The following is an 18,620-nucleotide window of genomic DNA, read 5'->3' as shown; positions in this document are numbered from 1 at the left end:
TCATAACCATAAGATTAAGAAAAATGAGTGGCCCTAATTTGGTCTCTAGTTCGATCTTTAAGGGTGGATTTGTGGTTAATAGGACTCTATATATATATATATATGACTCTATATATATATATAGGGTGGTGATATTACGAAAACCATATATATAATGAAAACTCAAAACTTTAATCCTAACCGCTAAATATTACTAATCAACGATTATAATGTTATCATTTAAAAATATCAATAAATTCTATAAATCTAGCAACAAAGGATATAAAAGACATTTTCATGAAACGGTGAATCAATAATTATGTAATCCCGATATTATCGTTCTCTCTCCTTCCACTATTCACGTAATTAAAACCACTTCAATTCTTCTCCCTCATTCCAACCCTCTTTCTCTTCCACTATTCACGTAAATTGAGATTTTCACAAAAACCAGCGGCGGCAAAAACCCAGCATCAACGAAGGAGCGACGACAATCCTCATTTTCTTCCAAACCCTCTTTCTCTTCCAAACCCTCTTTCTATTCAGTTCTTCTCCCTCATTCCAACCCTCTTTTGTGAAGCATCAACGAAGCAGCGACGTCAATTGCAATGAGTTCGCGGAGGCAAAAACCGGTGCAACATCCGGCTGAGTCCTCGAAAAGTGAGATTTTCTGCCTCGTTGAATCTTTGTTGATGTTGAAAAAAAATCATGTTGAGAGAACGCGGGGGAGAAGAAATTGCTGGAATTTTGTGCTGACACTGCGCCTTTGAAGCATGTTGAATTTTGTGTTGAAGTGGCATTGAATCTTTATTAATATTGAATTTTATGTTGAATCCTTGACACTTTGTTGATATCGAATTTTGTGTTGAAATTGCATTGATGCTTTGTGGATGATGAATTTCGTGCTGAATCGTCTATTCTCTTGTTCTGCTGTTGTTTTTTTGGGACGAAATTGTGTTGGCTCTTTTCGTCTGCCGCGGTTGAATTTTGTGTTGAAATTATGTAGAAATCGTGTTGAAATAATGTTGATTCTTTGCTGATATTCATCTGCTGCGGTATAATTTTGTGTTGAAACTATGTTGAAATCGTGTTGAAATAGTATTGATTCTTTGTTGATTCTAAAAGCATTGTTGCATTGAAATCATGTTGATTCTATGCTGATTCTAAAATCATTGTTGATTTATTTTTTGTTTAATTTTTTTTGGATTTGTGTCCATTGTCTACCCATATTTTTGTTGATTCACGATTTTTTTTTTCTAATTTTGATGAAAACCATATTTGTGTTGCTTGTTTCCGTTCTGCTGATTTGGTGTTGAATTTGGTTTGATGAGATTTTGATGATGTGATGAATTTGGTTTGTTTTTCATATTGTAATCTGTGTTGATTTTGTGATTTTTTTTCTTTGTGCAGTAAAGGATAAATATGTTGAAGATGGTGGAACAAATATGAGAAAAACCCTTCAACAGATGGTGCGGTGTCAAGGTAACCAGGGGAATATTCCAACAACCACGACAAACCATTCAACCAAAAAATTGTTGAAGATTAAAAGAACAACTAGGTTCATTTTGAGCAATCTTAGTTCGCTCACAGAGATATGCAGAGGGCAGCAGTTAGGCCAATATTTGTAACCTTCCAACATTAAAAGAGTTTGTTGGAAAGATAAATTGAAGTGTCCCAAGTATGTTGGGAAGAAAAGGTGTCCCAATCTTTGGAAGTGGATAACATTTATAATATAGAGTTCCAATATTATAGTTTCTAGGTATATTTATATCTAGAGTCCTATAAATACCTATGTAAAATGTATCTCAAAGAACAATTCAAAATCAATCAAAATGTAGCCTTCAAGAGTTCTTGAGTTTTATTTTCCGCATTTTACTTTTCAACATAGTATCAGAGCAGGTTCGATTCCTTGCATGGATCGATCTCTGTCTCTATATCAAAAAAAAAAGGCAAGCAAAAATCCTATCGGTAAAACATCAATGAAGGGGGAGGCTCTGCAGTTAGCATGAGGCTGAAACTTTGCCCAACCAGGAAGCTCTTCACCAACAAAGTGATGGCATAGCAAGATCTGACGGAAACAACGTCACGAAGGCAATGGCAGCGACCGCGTCTGAGGCTGGCGGTGGTGGCGTTGTAAACGACGGTGGTGCATGGCTGGACCGAGACAACGACAGTGAGTTCTCGCCGGTAGAATTTCGAATGGGCATCAACGGCGAAGCCCGACCATGGCGAGGAAACAACGAGATTAAACAACAACAACACCGCGGTAGGAATTGAGACGGCGAGAGGTAGCGCAAGGCGATGGCTACGGCTGTAGAACCCCGACAGTGATGAACGCTGGCGATAACGAGGCTGTTGCTTTACAAACGAACGACAGTGGTGGAGATGGCAGCAGCGAGAAGCAATGTTGGCGGCTGAGCAGCGCTGGCAACGGCGGTGAATCGTTTGCCCTGAGTGAAAAAGCGGCAGCGCTAGACGCCTCACGCGAACCACGGTCATGAAATCGATGCGAGAAAGGCGATGGGAAAATCAGAGGGGGTGACCTCACAAGGCCACTGTTTTGGCGAATTGAGAAAAAAAAGGAGATGAGTAGAAGAGACGCTACTCGTTTGGCTTATTAGACTCCAATTTTGGAATTTTAATTTCTCAAATAATTGGGAGTAAAACTTGGAAATGAGGCTGTCACTTGGAAGAGGGGGTTGTGGAACTGGTTGCTGACAGGAGAAGCTCCGAGAAAGCAAGCCTGGAGAGTCAAGGTGGCCAAGCTGAATACTAAGTGCTAGCCAAAGTTTATACCTATGAGTCAGTGGAGGAGCCGCCACGGATGTAGAAGAAGGCTGCAAAGGAGCAGTCATGGAAGAGAACGAGTCTCCACCTCGATAGCCTCAGAAAGAACCAACCAAGCAAACTTTCACAATCTTACAAACACAAAAAATGGAAGAAGAGAATTTGATGAATCGTCCGGCGAGGGGAGACGACAAACACTGCCAAACGATTCATCGCGCCTAGAAGAATGCCAAGAAGAGAGCAGGTCAGTGTGTACCACCGAAAGAAGAGCCGAGGCTGTCGAGAATGTAGCAGCCAACCAAGAGATCAAGAGTCTTCAAGATGGAGATGCCAAAAAGGGAAAGAGTTTGTTGGTGGTCACTGATGGAGCGGTGTCACTCAGCTGCAGCCAAGAGAAGAAAACAGGGAATGATTCCTCGGTTTGTCCGGCCGAGGGGGAGAAGAAAAGTACCCGATCGAACAATCCCTCTCCAAATGTATGTCCGCCGGAGAAGGCAGTGAATGGAGAGGATGTGAAGCCTGCTTATCGAGGAGAAGAAAGGTTGAGAAGGCCATTACCAAGAAACAGTTTAAAGGAGACGACAAAGGAAGCAGGGTACAATGAGATCATGTGGAAAGGTAGCAGCGAGAAGGCTGTAAAGAGCCGTTGGTGTAGGCACTAACAAGCCCACAAAGGCTACTGGAGAAATATTGGTCGGCACAACTAACCAACAACAGAGGAACGAGCAGATGCTGAGAAAGCCCACAGAGGAACGTGGAGTTTGGATGCGACTCTTAGAAGGTGGCCGCCATGATGAAGGCGAGGGGGGAAACTGAAATGAAGGGTTGACTGGAGAGGTCTCACCATTGGCTAGTGTAGGGCTTCAGAAAGGTTTTTTAAAAAAAGGGAGGGAAAAGAATATTAGGCTCATATGAGTTTGAGCTATGTTATGACAAATAGGGCAATTGTGAATCGAGAAACAAAAGAACGTAAGTAGACACAAAATTTAGGTGGTTCACCAACGTTGTGTGGCTACGTCCACGGGCAAGAACGGAGAACAAATTGTATTATGACTGCGGTTTTCAGATACAGATTGGATCTGTCAGATCTCAGATCACAGGATTATGTGCTCTACTCCCATATATATAGGCACACATTAGACAGACTGGGCCTAGGAAACATAATCCTATCCCAATTAGGAAACCTAATCCTATACAAATTCAAGACATACTAACAAATCTCCACCTTGACTTGAATTCTCCCTTGCGGACGCATCATCATAACACCAGACGAACAAACTTCTCCATTCTTGCCTCAGATTTGCCCTCCACGGGCAACTAACAGCTCATGACATTAAGCAAGTCCAAACAATGTTGGAACTTGCTCTGCGGGACTGACTTGGTGAACATATCAGCAGGATTATCAGCAGTACCTACTTTCTTCACCTCAATCCTCTTCTCATCTCTTAGAAAATGATACCTCACATCAATATGCTTAGTCCTTTCATGATGGACTTGATCCTTGGCTAAACAAATAGCGTTTTGACTGTCACAGAACACAACAGCTTGATCTTGATGTAAACCAAGATCACTGATAAGGCTAATTTCATGCATCGGTAATGTGCGAAAAATGTTATAATTTGCTGGGTCTAACACGTTTCCTAAGCCAGGTGTGTAAAAAAAATCGCTAGATCAAGGAAGTAATGAAGGAGATGGTCTAGCGAGGGAAAGGAACGAAGTGAGCAGGATTTACAAGGAAAATTGGCGTGACAGAGGAGTCTACAGCTGAGGGCAACAAAGTCTTATCTATACCTTGCTGGGCCCACTCAAACGCCTATATATATATAGAAGAGCATGCAACACAAATGGGAGAGAAATTTTTCACTCTTCTTAGCTCACACACTTTACACACACTTGGAAATAGATCTGGGGTAGTTGGGAATGGAAGGTTACTTTTTAGAAATTTCGTGGTTGGCAACACCGTCCGAGTGAGGGCGAAGATACAATTACCTTTAATTTAAGTTGTTTCGCTTGTTTTTACCGTCGAACTTCACTTTTGGGAGTCGACCTTGATGATGATGATGCTTATTTGTTTTACCGTTTGTTGATCTGCGTTTAGCAGTTAAATTTCAAGTCAATTTGCATAGATCTCTCTGCTGTTAGTTTATTTCTTCAAATGTTATGTCGATCTCTGTTTATTTTGATGTTGAGGTGTTTGATATGGAATTTGGTGACAGATCTGTGGTTGTTTGAGTATTCGGAGTTCCTGGCTTAAATCTGACGTGATGGAGGGTTTCTGTTGTTTGGAGTTCATGTCGGACGCTTGGATCCGGAGTGGATTTAGCGTCTGAGGTTGGATTCGACGTGTGGAAAGATAGTTGTTCGATAGATTCTGTTTTTCTTCTTGATTTCTATTTTACTTCGTCTAGGGTATGCAGATCTGTTAAGTTCTTCGTTTATTATGCATAAATTTAATTTCAAGTCAGTAGTTCTGTTTTTATTTTGCTCATGTTGTTTTTCTTAAGAAGTTTTACGCAATTTTGGTTGTGGAAGACGATGTCACTGTCAGTTAGTACGAGAGTTAGTTATTCTGCCAACTTTTCAGTCGTACCTTGCTTTTTTTTTAGACATGGTCCCCACAGTAGGTTTATTTCCTAGGTCTAGCTGTTAGTTTAAGAATTTTTTAAAAGTTCCCAAGTCAAGTTAATTTTGATTTCCTCAACCCAAGAAAATGCGTGGCAACAGCCAACACCAAAAACACTCCCAAATCCTTGAACATGAGTATTACGCATTCTTCTCTGTGGGATCGATCCCTACTTCCCTATACTAGGTTTAGTAAAGTGGTTGAGGGTTTTTGAAAGAAAAAGTGCTCTGTGTGTCCGACGACCGGGATTCCTCGCGACCCACGAGTTCGTAGACCGAGTGATCTGGTGGACTTGCTGGATCTAGGGAACCTGCTATTTCCTATTTGAACACGCACAGCGAAACCAACCTTTCAATCACCAACTAGCCCTTGCAACTATATTCCCTTTTTAGCAGCTTCTGTCAACGTTATATACTCTGCTTCAGTAGTAGACAAAGTAACTGCAGCCTGCAAAGTTGCTTTCCAACTAACAACATAACAACTAAAAGTGAAAACATAACCGGTCATAGATCTTCTACTATCGACATCTCTAGCGTAGTCAGAATCAGAATAACCAGTTACTAAACAGTGAGTATCACCTCCATAAATGAGACCAACATCAGACGTACCTCTCAAGTAACGAAAGATCCTCTTCACAGCCTGCCAGTGCTCCTTTCCAGGATTTCCCATGAACCTGCTAACAACGCTGACAGCATGCGCTATATCTGGCCTATTACAGACCATGGCGTACATCAAACTCCCTGCTGCATTAGAGTACGGGACTCAAGACATGTACTCCTCCTCAACTTCGGATTTCGGTGCAAGATCAGATGACAAATGAATGTTTGTGGCACTTGGAGTATCAATAGCCTTAGATGCAGACATGCCAAATCTTGACAAAATCTTCTCAATGTAGCTCTTGTGTGACAGAGAAAGCTTCCTCTTTTCTCTATCTCTAGAAATCTCCATGCCCAGAATTTTCTTCGCAACACCCAAATCCTTCATATCAAACTCAACACTAAGCTGAGCTTTCAGCTTCTGTACTTCAGACTTCGACTTCGTAGCTATGAGCATATCATCCACATATAGAACAAGATAGACCATAGAACCATCATCAGCTTTTTTGTGATGGACACAACAATCATACGGACTCCTGCTGAATCCCAACTTGATCATGTAACTGTCAAACCTCTTATACCACTGCCTCGGAGACTGCTTTAGTCCATACAAGGACTTCTTCAACTTGCACACATAATCCTCCTTGCCCGAAACCAAAAATCCCTCTGGCTGAGTCATGTAGATATCCTCCTCAAGCAATCCGTGTAGGAAAGCCGTCTTCACATCTAGTTGCTCAAGCTCCAAATCATAATGTGCAACTATCGCAAGTAACACTCTGATGGAAGTGTGTCTGACCACTGGTGAGAATATCTCATTATAGTCAACCCCCTCCTTTTGCGTGAACCCTCTTGCAACTAGACGAGCCTTGTATCTAATGCCCTCATATGGTGTAGTGCCTTCCTTCTTCTTGAAAATCCATTTGCAAGTGACAATCTTTCTCCCCTTAGGCCGTGGAACCAATTCCCAAGTCAGGTTCTTCAAAAGTGATTCTATCTCTTCTTGCATTGCAGCGAGCCACTTGGAACGCTCACTGCCCGAAACAGTTTCCTTGTAGGTAGGTGATTCATCTGCCGAAGGCTCATCTTCGACCTCATTGGCAACCTGCAATGCATATGCCATCATATCTTCAAAACCATACCTCAACAGAGGCTTCACATTTGTCCTCCTAGCTCTGTCAATAGCAATGCTTCTCTGACGAGCTTGTGGATGAACATCCGAACTAGAAGTATCGGCGGCTTGAACAGTAGTGTGTTGATCTTCTCCACCTTGGAGTTGTGATTCACTCACATCATGAGTGACTTGTAGCTCCACCTGTTCATCAACACCATCCAAATCCTCTGTAGCAATAGACTTCATAGTAGAGTTAAGCATAAAATTTTCATCAAATACCACATTCCGACTGAGAATAATTCTACTCTCTGAAGATGACCAAATTCTGTACCCCTTAACTCCATCTCCATAACCAACAAATACTCCCTTCTTAGCTCTTGGCTCCAATTTACCTTCACTCACATGATAGTAAACAGTACTCCCAAAAACTCTCAACATAGAGTAATCTGCAGGTGAATCAGACCATACCTCGTACGGTGTCTTGCAGTCAATGTCAGTGTGAGGTCCACGGTTGATCAGATAACAAGCCGTGTTTACTGCCTCTGCCCAAAACTTCCTAGTCAAACCTGCTTGGAAGAGCATGCATCTTGCTCTCTCCAACAACGTTTGATTCATGCGTTCTGCCACACCATTCTGTTGTGGTGTATGTCTAACGGTATGATGGCGAACGATCCCTTCACTCCTACAGAACTCATTGAACTCAGACGAACAAAATTCCAGGCCGTTATTTGTTCTCAATCGCTTGATCTTCTTCCCAGTCTGGTTTTCAATGAGAATCTTCCACTCTTTGAACTTCTTGAATGTCTCACCTTTATGTTTCATCATAAACACCCAAGTCATTCTCGAGTAGTCATCAATCATCGACACAAAATAATTGTGTCCTCCAATAGATTCAACACGTGAGGGACCCCAACAATCCAATATAAATGTAGTCAAGTGTCCCCTTCGTTCGATGAACACCCTTCTTTGGAAACTTGTTGCGATGAAGCTTCCCAAACACACAGTGTTCGCAGAAATCAAGTTTCTGCACCTTATGGCCCGAAAGAAAATCACGATTCGACATGATTCTCATGCCATGTTGATAAGGCTAATTTCATGCATCGGTTATGTGGTGAAAAGCACTATATTTCACTGGGTCTAACACAGTTTTTAAGCCAGGTGTGTGACAGAATTGCTAGATCCAGGAAAAGTTGGAGGAAACGGACTAGCGAAGGAAATGAAGGAAAATGAGCAGAAGTGAAGGAAAAAGAATGGCTAGAAGAAGGGAGTCAATAGCTGAGGGCAACAAAGACTATCTATACCTCGCTGGGCCCCACTTCAACGCCTATAAATAAAGGAGCATGCACCACACGAAGATATACGGATTTTGCTCTTAGCTCACACACAACACACACACTTGGGAAATGGGAGTTCTGGGGTAGTTTAGGGTTCTAAGGGTCTCATCTTCCGAGAAAGTCCGCGTGAAGGGCGAAGAAACAATCTACTTTCATTCTGTTTTTACACTTTATTTCGTTTGAACTTCGCGTTTTGGAAGTCAATTTGGTTGTTGTTGTTACAGATTATCTATGCATTCATTTAGTTTCTGTCATGATGGTGTTTATCTCGTGTTGATCTACGTTGATTCTGTTTGTTGGATGTTTTATTTCGGCAGTTGCATGTTAATCTCTGTTTTGGTCAATTTTGTGCTTGATCTGGGGAATTTGGCTGTAGATCTGTGGTATTGTTGTTGATCGGAGGTTGTTTGGCGATTTTGTAGTTACGGTATGTTTTTGGCCGGAGTTGTGTCGGATGCTTGGATCCGGAGTGGATTTAGCATTCGAGGTCGGATCTGAACAGGGGATTCAAGTTGTGCATGGATTTTGAGTTTTCTATTTCCTTTCTGTTTTACTTCGTCTAGTAGCCATAGATCCATTTAGTTCCTAATTGTTCTTCGCTAAATTGCTTAATTCCAGTCTGCTTGTTTTCCGATTACGTTTCATACCTGTCTCTGCTGAGTTTTGATGCAATTTGATTTGAAGAAGATGATGTCGTTGTTAGTTAGTACTTTAGTTAGTTGTTTTTCCAGCTTTTCGTCCGTACTCTGCTTTTTCAGTCATGGCCCCCACCGTCAGTTTATTTCCCAAGTCTAGGTAATTTAGAATAGTTTCTTAGATCTAGTGATTGTCTCGATTTCCAGTTTACGTGCATGATTTCTTTCTTTTTGCCTAGATCTAGCTGTTAGCGTAACAGATTTAAATTCCAAGTTTAGTCTAATTTCCTCAACCCAAAGAAAAAATGTGTGGCAGCAGCCAACCCAAAAATAATTTCCAAATCCATGAGCATGTTCATTACGCATCCATCTCTGTGGGATCAATCCCTACTTCCCTGTGCTAAATTTTAGTATACGTGGTTGAAGGCTTTTTTTTGAAGTGGTATTCTGTGTGTCCGACGACCGAGATCTTCCAACAATCCGTGAGTTCCTAGACCTTGTGATCTAGTGGATTCACTGGACCTAGGAGTCTTGTTATTCCCTACTGTGCACGCAGTCTAAAAAAAACCTAAATCGAAAAATAGGAGAGCTTCACACGTTCTCCCATATGATCGAGCCTCATATGCCACAGCTTGGTCATATCCTTGGTTGCAACCTCGGATGATGCAATATCAGCAAAATTTGCCACGATGGAACCTCTCAAACATACAAGGTACCCCGTTTCAAAGCTGTCAGAACCACCTTCGAACCTTTCAATATACGCATTACTCCACCTTCACCTTTGAAACTGAACCCCTTACCATCAAATGTACTCAGGGATATTAGATTCTTCGTCATCTGTGGAACATGCCTAACATCGTTCAAGGTGCAGAAGACCCCATCATGAGTCCTAATCCTGATTGAGCCGATGCCAACCACCTTGCAGAGAACACTGTTAGCCATGGTAACATTGCCTCTATCTATCTGCTCATAAGTGTTGAAATACTCCCTGTGAGGACAGAGATGATATGACGCTCCAGAATCCAAAATCCACACATTATTACAGTGTGGCTGTTATCCGAATTTGTGTCATCAGCTTCTGCCACAGTCGCAGAACCGTTAGCATCTTCCTTCTTGCCCAATTTCTTCTTTATCCTTGGACAATCAGCCTTCCAATGCCCTGGTTCTTTACAATATCTGCAGATGTCATCTGGCTTAGGGCCTTTAGGACCTTTTGAACCTTTTGAGTTCTGTTTCTTCTGTCCGAATTTCTTCTGTCATTTACCCGTAACAGATAATCCCGATGGCAGATCTTTTGTGGCTGAACTCGTTGCCTGTTGACGATCCTCTCTGATGTGGAGAGCAGATCGAACATCCTCCAACGAAAGAGTTTCCTTTCCAGTCATAAAAGACTCAACAAAAATTTTGTAAGATCCAGGCAGAGACACAAACAAAATTAAAGCAACATCCTCGTCTTCTACTTTAACTTCAACATTACGCAAATCTAGCAAAATTTTATTCAAATTTTCTAGATGATACCGAAGGGGTGTACTTTCCTGCATGCGTAACCGAAACAAACGTTGCTTCAAGGGCAACTTGTTGGTTAGAGACTTTGTCATGTATGGACTCTCCAACTTCGCCCAAAGAGTAGCAGCCGTCTCCTGATCCGCAACTTCGATGATAACATCGTCAGACAGGCTCAATATGATGGTCGAGTGAGCCTTTTCGTCTAGGGTTGTCCACTCCTTATCATTCTCCGTAGCCTTCTTTGTTTTGAGCGGCTCCCACAAACCCTGTTGCTTCAGCAGAGATCGCATCTTGATCTGCCATAAACCAAAACTATTTCTCCCGGTGAATTTGTCAACCTTCACGTTCAGAGCAGACATCTCGATTCACCAGAAAAACCCCTCGCAGCAAAATTCAAAACCCTAGTTCGAAAACCAAGGCTCTAGATACCAGTTTGTTATGACAAATAGGGCAATTGTGAATCGAGAAACAAAAAAACGTAAATAGACACAAAATTTACGTGGTTCACCAACGTTGTGTGGCTACGTCCACGGGCAAGAACGGAGAACAAATTGTATTATGACTGCGGTTTTTAGATACGGATTGGATTTGTCAGATCTCAGATCATTATGTGCTCTACTCCCATATTATAGGCACACATTAGACAGACTGGGCCTAGGAAACATAATCATATCCCAATTAGGAAATCTAATCCTATATAAATTCAAGGCATACTAACACGCTAGAATGGGCCGAGAATGGTGTAACATCCCGAGTTTTCGTGCACTAGTTTTGGAAAAAAAATGAACGAAAAGACGTTTGGAATTAAAGTGCAAGGAAATTTAAGTTTGTAAACTACAATTATTGGAATAAGGAAAAGAGAATAAATTAGTACAAAGTTTAACACATGCTATACAAATTGGATACATGGAGCTACAAATAAGATTTCTTTCAAAGCTACATTTCTACAGTACAAGATCTTCAACTCTACTCTCTTCTCTTCCCCATCCTTCTCGAATTTGGCATCCCATAAGACTCCAAATTTGACATCCAATAACACCAAGGATCCTGCAAGAATTTAACACCAAAAGGATTATTAGAAATAGGCTTCACAAAACCTCAACCTCAAGGTTGGAGACTTTCTCCAAAATAGCAAGTATGGCCCAACTTACACGAAAATGGTATACAATTGGATAAACACAAGGAAGAGATAAGCTGGCAGCCCCAAAAATAGAAGCCTTTGCCCCCAAGACTTGCACAATTAAGTAAAGAAATATGATGCCAAAAAAGAGATAGAGCTGGCAGCCAAATATGGGAGTCTTTGTCCCCAAGTTTCCAACACAAGAGGTCTATATAAGCAGCCCCATCTCCTTTCCCCTCCCCTCTTCTTTTGACACCACAAATTCACTCAAGATCAAGGAGTGCAGCAAGGAAACGGGAGGAGCAAGAAGGCGAGGAGAGGCAGCGGCGAAATGGGGGAACAGCCGCGAACCGAGAGGATTCACTGACTGAGGTAATTACCTCAACACCCAACACCCACTTCGCATCATATAGAGCAGCCACAACGAGTAGTCAAGAACTTAGACTTGCTATAGGAATTTCCACAAGACTTAGCATAATTTTCTGCCCAAGATGGGTTTCAACATCAACAGTTAGAAACTGATTCCAGTAAGCTACACACCCAGGCTTCATCTTTGAAACACCCCAATTAAGCTACTGTCTTAGAAAAGAATTCAAGGTCTAGGCTTTATGTAGAAAATTCCTCAACATAACTACTGCCCCAAAGAATTTAAATACTTAACAGAACAAGAAAAAGGGAAGGGGGAGATGGGACTTAACTTTATCGCGAGGAGGCGGCGACGCCGCTGGAGCAGTAGCACGAACGGCGGGGGCGCGTCTTGAGTCTCGCCCGAACAGCAGCAACAGCAGGAGCCTCGCGGAGCAACGACGGCCTCTGCTGGACTCCGGCAGCGGTGCTGTGAGCACCGGAGAAGGGCGGCGTGTGAGAAAGCCGTGGAAGAAGGAGCGGGAGTCGCCGGGCACGCCTGCCGATCTGTGAAGGGGGGAAAGGCCACTCCGGGCGCGAATTCGCCGAAGGAGGGAGTACCCGCAGCACCGAGGACAGCTTCTCACGGAGAAAAGGCGATGCCTTTTCCCAATCAATGACTTCGCTGAGTGAGGAAACTAGACGGAGAGAGAGAAGACCAGTGGGGGGCGGACTTCCGGTGGCGATTTCGCCGTAAGAAGAAGAGAGGAGAATTATGCGCTGCTAATTCTTCTAATTTAGGGATTTTGAAATTTGAAGAATTTGGAAAGGATACGTGAAAATTGAGAGAGGAGGCGAAGCTGGCGACTCTCCGGCGACACAGAGGAACGACGATTCGCGTGAGAGGCCGTGAAGAAGAGGCGGAAGGCAGCTGAGTCGCGGCCGAGAGAGAGAAAGGGGGGTGAAGTACCCTGATTTCTGATTTTGAAATGAGAGAGAGTCCGATAGATTAAGGGGATGCCTTCTTTTCTATTATTGGGCCACCTTAAATTAATTGGCCTGGGCCTTAGTGTTTTAAATAAAATAAGATGGGCTCAATGGAGTTAGAAATGAAGTGGGCCGGCTGTTTTACAAATATGCTCTCTGGTTTAATTGTTAAGATGGACCACAATTTATTTTAGCATGGGCCTAAATAAATTTAAATGGAGTGATGGAAGATTTTTATGGGCCAAGGTTTTAATTGATGGGCCGAGACTAAATAATTGGGCCGAGAATTATTTATGTTGGATTGGAATTTATTCAAGAATTTGAGTTGGAGCTCAATTAATTAATTTCTGAATAATTTACTAAATTTCCGAAGATGAGAAAAGATGTAGTTGGGGACGCGAAAGCCGACCGGCGTCGCCCCGCGAAGCCATGGGCGGCCTTAAGAAAATTTAGAGAAAAGATTTAAGAAGGGATTTTCCAAGAATCCATACTTTATTAAATAAGTGCCCAAGTAATTATTTTGAAGATAATAGAATTTCTCTAGATTTAATTAAAGTGGATAAATAAATCCTACAACCTAGTGAAGCCCGAGAAAGGACTAGAGATCCTATGCCATATGGTGCATGCGTTCTTTCTAAGGAGAAATAGTTTAAGTACTAATTAGCGTATCACGCTATTTATTTTCAAAGGACAAATAATCGAATTGAAGAATAAGCATATCAGGTGGGCTTTCTTTATCCAGCACACTAGTGTGGATATAAATCTAATACTTGCGAAATTATGAAAAATCATCTTTTCTCAAAATGGAGCTATGATTTCTTTTCAAATTTGTTGTCGTGCCATAAATGTTTTGTTTTGATGAATGGAATGGATTGATGGGTGACCGTTGGAGCGGCACTTGAATGGAATGAAATGATGAATGAATGTATTATGAATAATGAAAGAACCTAGTCTGCACTAGAACTTTTAGCTCACAAAAGAACTTAGTAAGGTCGGGCCTTTTAAGAAAACCCTCGTGTGTTACTGTGATGGCTTGACAGCTATATAATGTATGTTTTGATTTTCGGCACATGTCCACTGAGTACTCATGTACTCAGCCCTGCATGTATTTATAAATGTGCAGGTTGAACGTCAAGAGGATGGAGTGATGATCGGAGTCGATGTTGTTAAACAGTCAAGTTGATCTCCCAACGGTTTGTATCTTTATACACGAAGTCGTTTAGAAAGGACTTATTCCGCTGCTCTTTTTGTGATGTGAAAATTGTAGAATCTCACCACCAACTCTGATATATTAGAGGAGATGTTCATTCTATTTTCAAGACCATGTAATGAAATACTTGGCTTCTATGATATCAATTGACTTGGTCTTTGTGCAAATTCTCAAGTTCTAGCCCTTTTCTTTCCCCGCTTCTTTAATCCCTCTTATTAGTCGCGGTTTACCCGCTTTCGCTATCCTTAGCAAAATGCGGTCGTGACAAATGGTCTAAAGATGGCTCCTAGATACGAGCTAAAACTGTCTAAGATAGCTCCTGGATACGAGCAAAAAAAAAACTGTCTAAGAAGAGCTACTTGACACGAGTTAAAATTGTCAACAAAAAATTGAAGAACTCCTTGATACGAGTATAAACTATCAATGAAGAATTGAAGAAGCTCTATGATACGAGCTCTATGATACGAGTATAAACTATTTATCAAAGTAAAGATCGTGCAAGTTAAGTGTCGGAAAAACTCGATACTTAACTTGAGGGGGAGTGTTGGAAAGATAAATTGAAGTATCCCAGGTATGTTGGGAAGAGAAAGTGTGGAGTCTCAATCTTTGAAAAGTGGATAACATTTATAATGTAGAGTTCCAATATTATACTACCTCCGTGTTGGGGATTGGTGCCCCTTGCACAGCAAAAGACATGCATAAACATATAAATCATGCATCCAGATCTATTTGACTGATTATGAGATCAATTAACCATATGTTAAACGATCAATTGCATACAAGAACGCACAAAAATCATGCTGAAGGAATTAAAACCCTAATTCATGATATTCTACGGTTTAGGATTACCGAACAGATTCTCCAAAGAATCGACGATTGCCTGCGCCTTCTCCACATGAAGATCTTCGTACTCAACCAGGAATCTTCTAATCTGTATCCCGAACTCAGAATCTGACCTTTGGGTGGGCAAAGCTTGTCAGAATCGAAAAGAGCTTGACTAAACAGAAGACAGAATTCCCAACAGAAGGGAAAGGAAAATTTCGTCTGCTCTGGAGAGAGGGAGCACGAAATTAATTATGAAAATTCGTTCAATTACTCTTCTATTTAGTCTCCTTTATATAGAGTTATGATGGGCCAGATTATGGATCCATGGAGGTTGGATTTGGGCCAAACCTGTTGGACTTTACTAATTAAATTGAGCCCCAATTTAATACAAGTTCAAACGGAATATTATTATCATCCACTATAGTATAATAATATTGACTGCCCATCCAATCCCAAATTACGAGTAATCTGGGCTTTACCTCTTTAATTTATTATTTCCCGTGTTTAAGATATAAATATCCATTAATTAATTTAAGTCTGCTATGTGACTTTAATTAATTAATATCTTTTTCCAAGAGTTGTCTAGTTCAAAATCTTTATTTATTATTCTGGAATAAATTCCAACCGGTCGGGTTTGTGAACAATAAAACCTTTTTCGAACACCTCTAGAGGATATTATCAAACTGCACTCACCCAGCACACGATTTATTGCAATAACAATACTAACACCTCTAGACATTGATCACCACTACCCAAGATATCAGGATTCGTGGATTGCGAAAAATCCGCACCATTTGATAAATCAAAGTAGTGCATAATCAATATCGTATGCTCAATGTTATATCAACAATGATTAAGAAATAACAATCACCGAGACCTCGTCTTTCAGTAAATAGCAAGAAAGACTTATCTCAACTGTTAGATCCTTCAGTGCCATACCACACCAGTGTCGTTTATTTCCTAAGGTAAGGAAACATGCGGACTGACACTGCAACCTTTCACGATAGGTAGCCAAAGCCTATCTAGATTGTGAAATTCTATTTCTCTTCTATAAAGAACCGACTGCGTCACCTTCTGTGAACATCGTTCACGACCAGTCTACTATGTAGAAGAATTAGATTTATTTGCTTCTTATACATTTAAATGTTTGAGAAACATCTTATAAATGCACAAGCAAACATCAATGCGATAAAATTACTTCTTCTCGCCTTGGGTTAAAAGTGAATTGTAGAAATTATTGTATACAAGCAATTCTATTCGTGCAACATGCTCGAAATATGCTTTTCAGTATACCAATTCTAACAATCTCCCACTTATACTCAAAATCATGCTTTCGAGTATACCCACTGCCAAAGCTCTCCCACTTATACTCTACGCATGTCTCGGACCATGATACATCGAACTACCATACTTTTCACCTCATGTGTAAAACATGTTGCCATATAGGAATTTTGTGAAAAATTCTGCTAGGTTGTTCTCTGATGATATCTTGGTAACCATAATGTCTCGCTGCGCACTTAAATCCTTAATTAATTTCATACTTCCTCTCTATGTGATTGCTTAGCCTTATCAGATCGTGTTTCCCTTGAGTTAGACACATGGCTAGAGTAACCATAATAAAATATAATACTCATAGGCATAGGCATACTCGGAATCACGGTCAAAGCTATTAGGAAGGTACTGAGATGAACAACTACCTTAGTAGTTTCCAATGAAAGCACACTTGTAATTTTCATGATAGAGTCTATGATTTGATCACACTCCTTCGTGTCTCAGTATTCAACTCCTAAAGTGAACACATAGTTAGAGGATGACTCGATCACCGATCAATAATAAAACCGAGTCGGTGTAACCTAAAGGACATAACATGGATTTCTGGTAAACTAGAGCATACCGTTTAGTCTTCTTCAAGTACTATAGTATATTCTTTACTAATCCAATGTCCTTGGCCATGGTTAATATGATATCAAGCTTCTATGCCAACGGCAAAGCTAATATCTAACTTAATACACATCATAGCATACATGAGACTTCCAATTACGGAACTTGTCGCATTCTTCTTGATCTCATTTAGTGTTGAAAAAACACTTGGCTAGAGACAAGATAATTCCGTCTAGAGAAGTAAAACTTTTTCTTGGAATTTTCAATGCTAAAGTGTCTTAACATTCTTTTTCTAGCAATCTAATGACTTAGATGCTTAGAATGTAACTAGTTTATCTTAAATCCATCATCATTAAACTGGGTAGACAACCAGTTTCCTACGCTAGATAACCCTCTTAGTTGTTTATCAACTTTTATAGATGTCATCATCGTAGAGTACCGAGGATACCAAATATAGTGCACTTTCAACTTTCTTGTACTTGTAGCACATAACATTAAGAGGTTCCATGTAGATGATCTCCTCAAGACTTCTACTTAAAGAAAACTGTCTTGACAATCATAATACATACATCCTAATTTATGTAAGCTACAATAGACAATATGATATAGATCGACTTAGGAAGAATGGCAGACGAGAATATGATTCTCTCTAGGTGTAACCCTTTAGCCATTATTCTAGCCTTTTAAGATCCATGTTTACACTTGCAGATCCACTAGCTCCCACTAGCTAAAAAAGTCTATGGGTAGTATCGCAAGTCTTGGAAACATTCTTGTCTATCTTAGATTATTATTCAGAATCTATCAACTTATCAAGAATGATTATATGAATGAGTCAATGCGTCCTTGTTATGTTCAAGTCGATCTAAAACTGAGTCTAAAGACTCTCTTAGACCCATGAACTTTTTATGTTCGCAAGGAACGCTCCCACTACGACATGACTCTTATAATCTTAGGTACAAATGTTGATTTTCTAAGTGCATAAGTATCTAATGGTATGACTTCTTGGTTAAGATGGAAAATAGATATTCTCATTTTCTTGAGAATTATCATGCTTGTTAGGCTTGTAGTTCTTCTCATAATCTTCATCAAAGAATCTAGTATTCGTGTAAACAAACACCTACCTTGCCGTGAAGATTATAGAACCTGTACCTTTTCTATCAATTTGGACAATCTTAAAACATACCTCAGTACACAACTCCAATTTCTTGGATACCTTTTCCAAAACATGTGTTGGAATAACTCCACACCTTGAGATGTGCTGGACTAGACTTACCTCTAGTCCACAACTCGTGTGTTGTAGAAGGTACTGATGTTATGGTAGTTTCTGTAAGATATAACTCGTTGTTTCCAACGTCTATCCCATCAATGATAAGGTGTTATTGAGTGAAACTGTTCCCATATCAAAACTTGTCTTAGAGAGACTTCGATATCTTCTTACATGACTATCCCATTCTTTAGAAGAATGCTTGGAGTAGTCAACTAGGATTTAACTCCCACTACTGATCTTAACTCATTGCTCGTCTCCCATGGTATAGACCATTGAGACTTGCTAGTCTTTCTATGTTGCATCTCTATAAGTATTCTGAGTCTCTTGAACCACCAAAGGATCCTTACTTATAGTGCATCAACCAGACTTACTTGACTTTCGAGCTATTTAACAAGCAAGTTGTTAAAATCACAATAG

At 40.6% G+C, this 18,620-nt stretch overlaps 2 long non-coding RNA genes across 2 annotated transcripts; one reads left to right on the top strand and one right to left on the bottom strand.

The window, feature by feature from the left end:
- Positions 1 to 11,388: 11,388 nt before the first annotated feature.
- Positions 11,389 to 11,858, bottom strand: LOC125222336 (uncharacterized). The gene is made up of 2 exons (XR_007176535.2): positions 11,720 to 11,858; positions 11,389 to 11,615 (listed from the first exon to the last, which is right to left on the bottom strand). It is a non-coding gene; the product is annotated as an uncharacterized LOC125222336 (long non-coding RNA).
- LOC125222335 (uncharacterized) lies at positions 11,777 to 14,397 on the top strand. Its single transcript, XR_007176533.2, has 2 exons — positions 11,777 to 12,060; positions 14,144 to 14,397. It is a non-coding gene; the product is annotated as an uncharacterized LOC125222335 (long non-coding RNA).
- The last annotated feature ends 4,223 nt before the right edge of the window (positions 14,398 to 18,620 follow it).

This window comes from Salvia hispanica, chromosome 1 (genome assembly GCF_029641045.1).
Source record: "Salvia hispanica isolate PSC_SH4W2 chromosome 1, Shi_PSC_v1, whole genome shotgun sequence".
Classification (NCBI taxonomy): domain Eukaryota; kingdom Viridiplantae; phylum Streptophyta; class Magnoliopsida; order Lamiales; family Lamiaceae; genus Salvia; species Salvia hispanica.
Note: the sequence above shows the minus strand (reverse complement) of the source record. Positions and strands in the feature narration are given on the sequence as shown.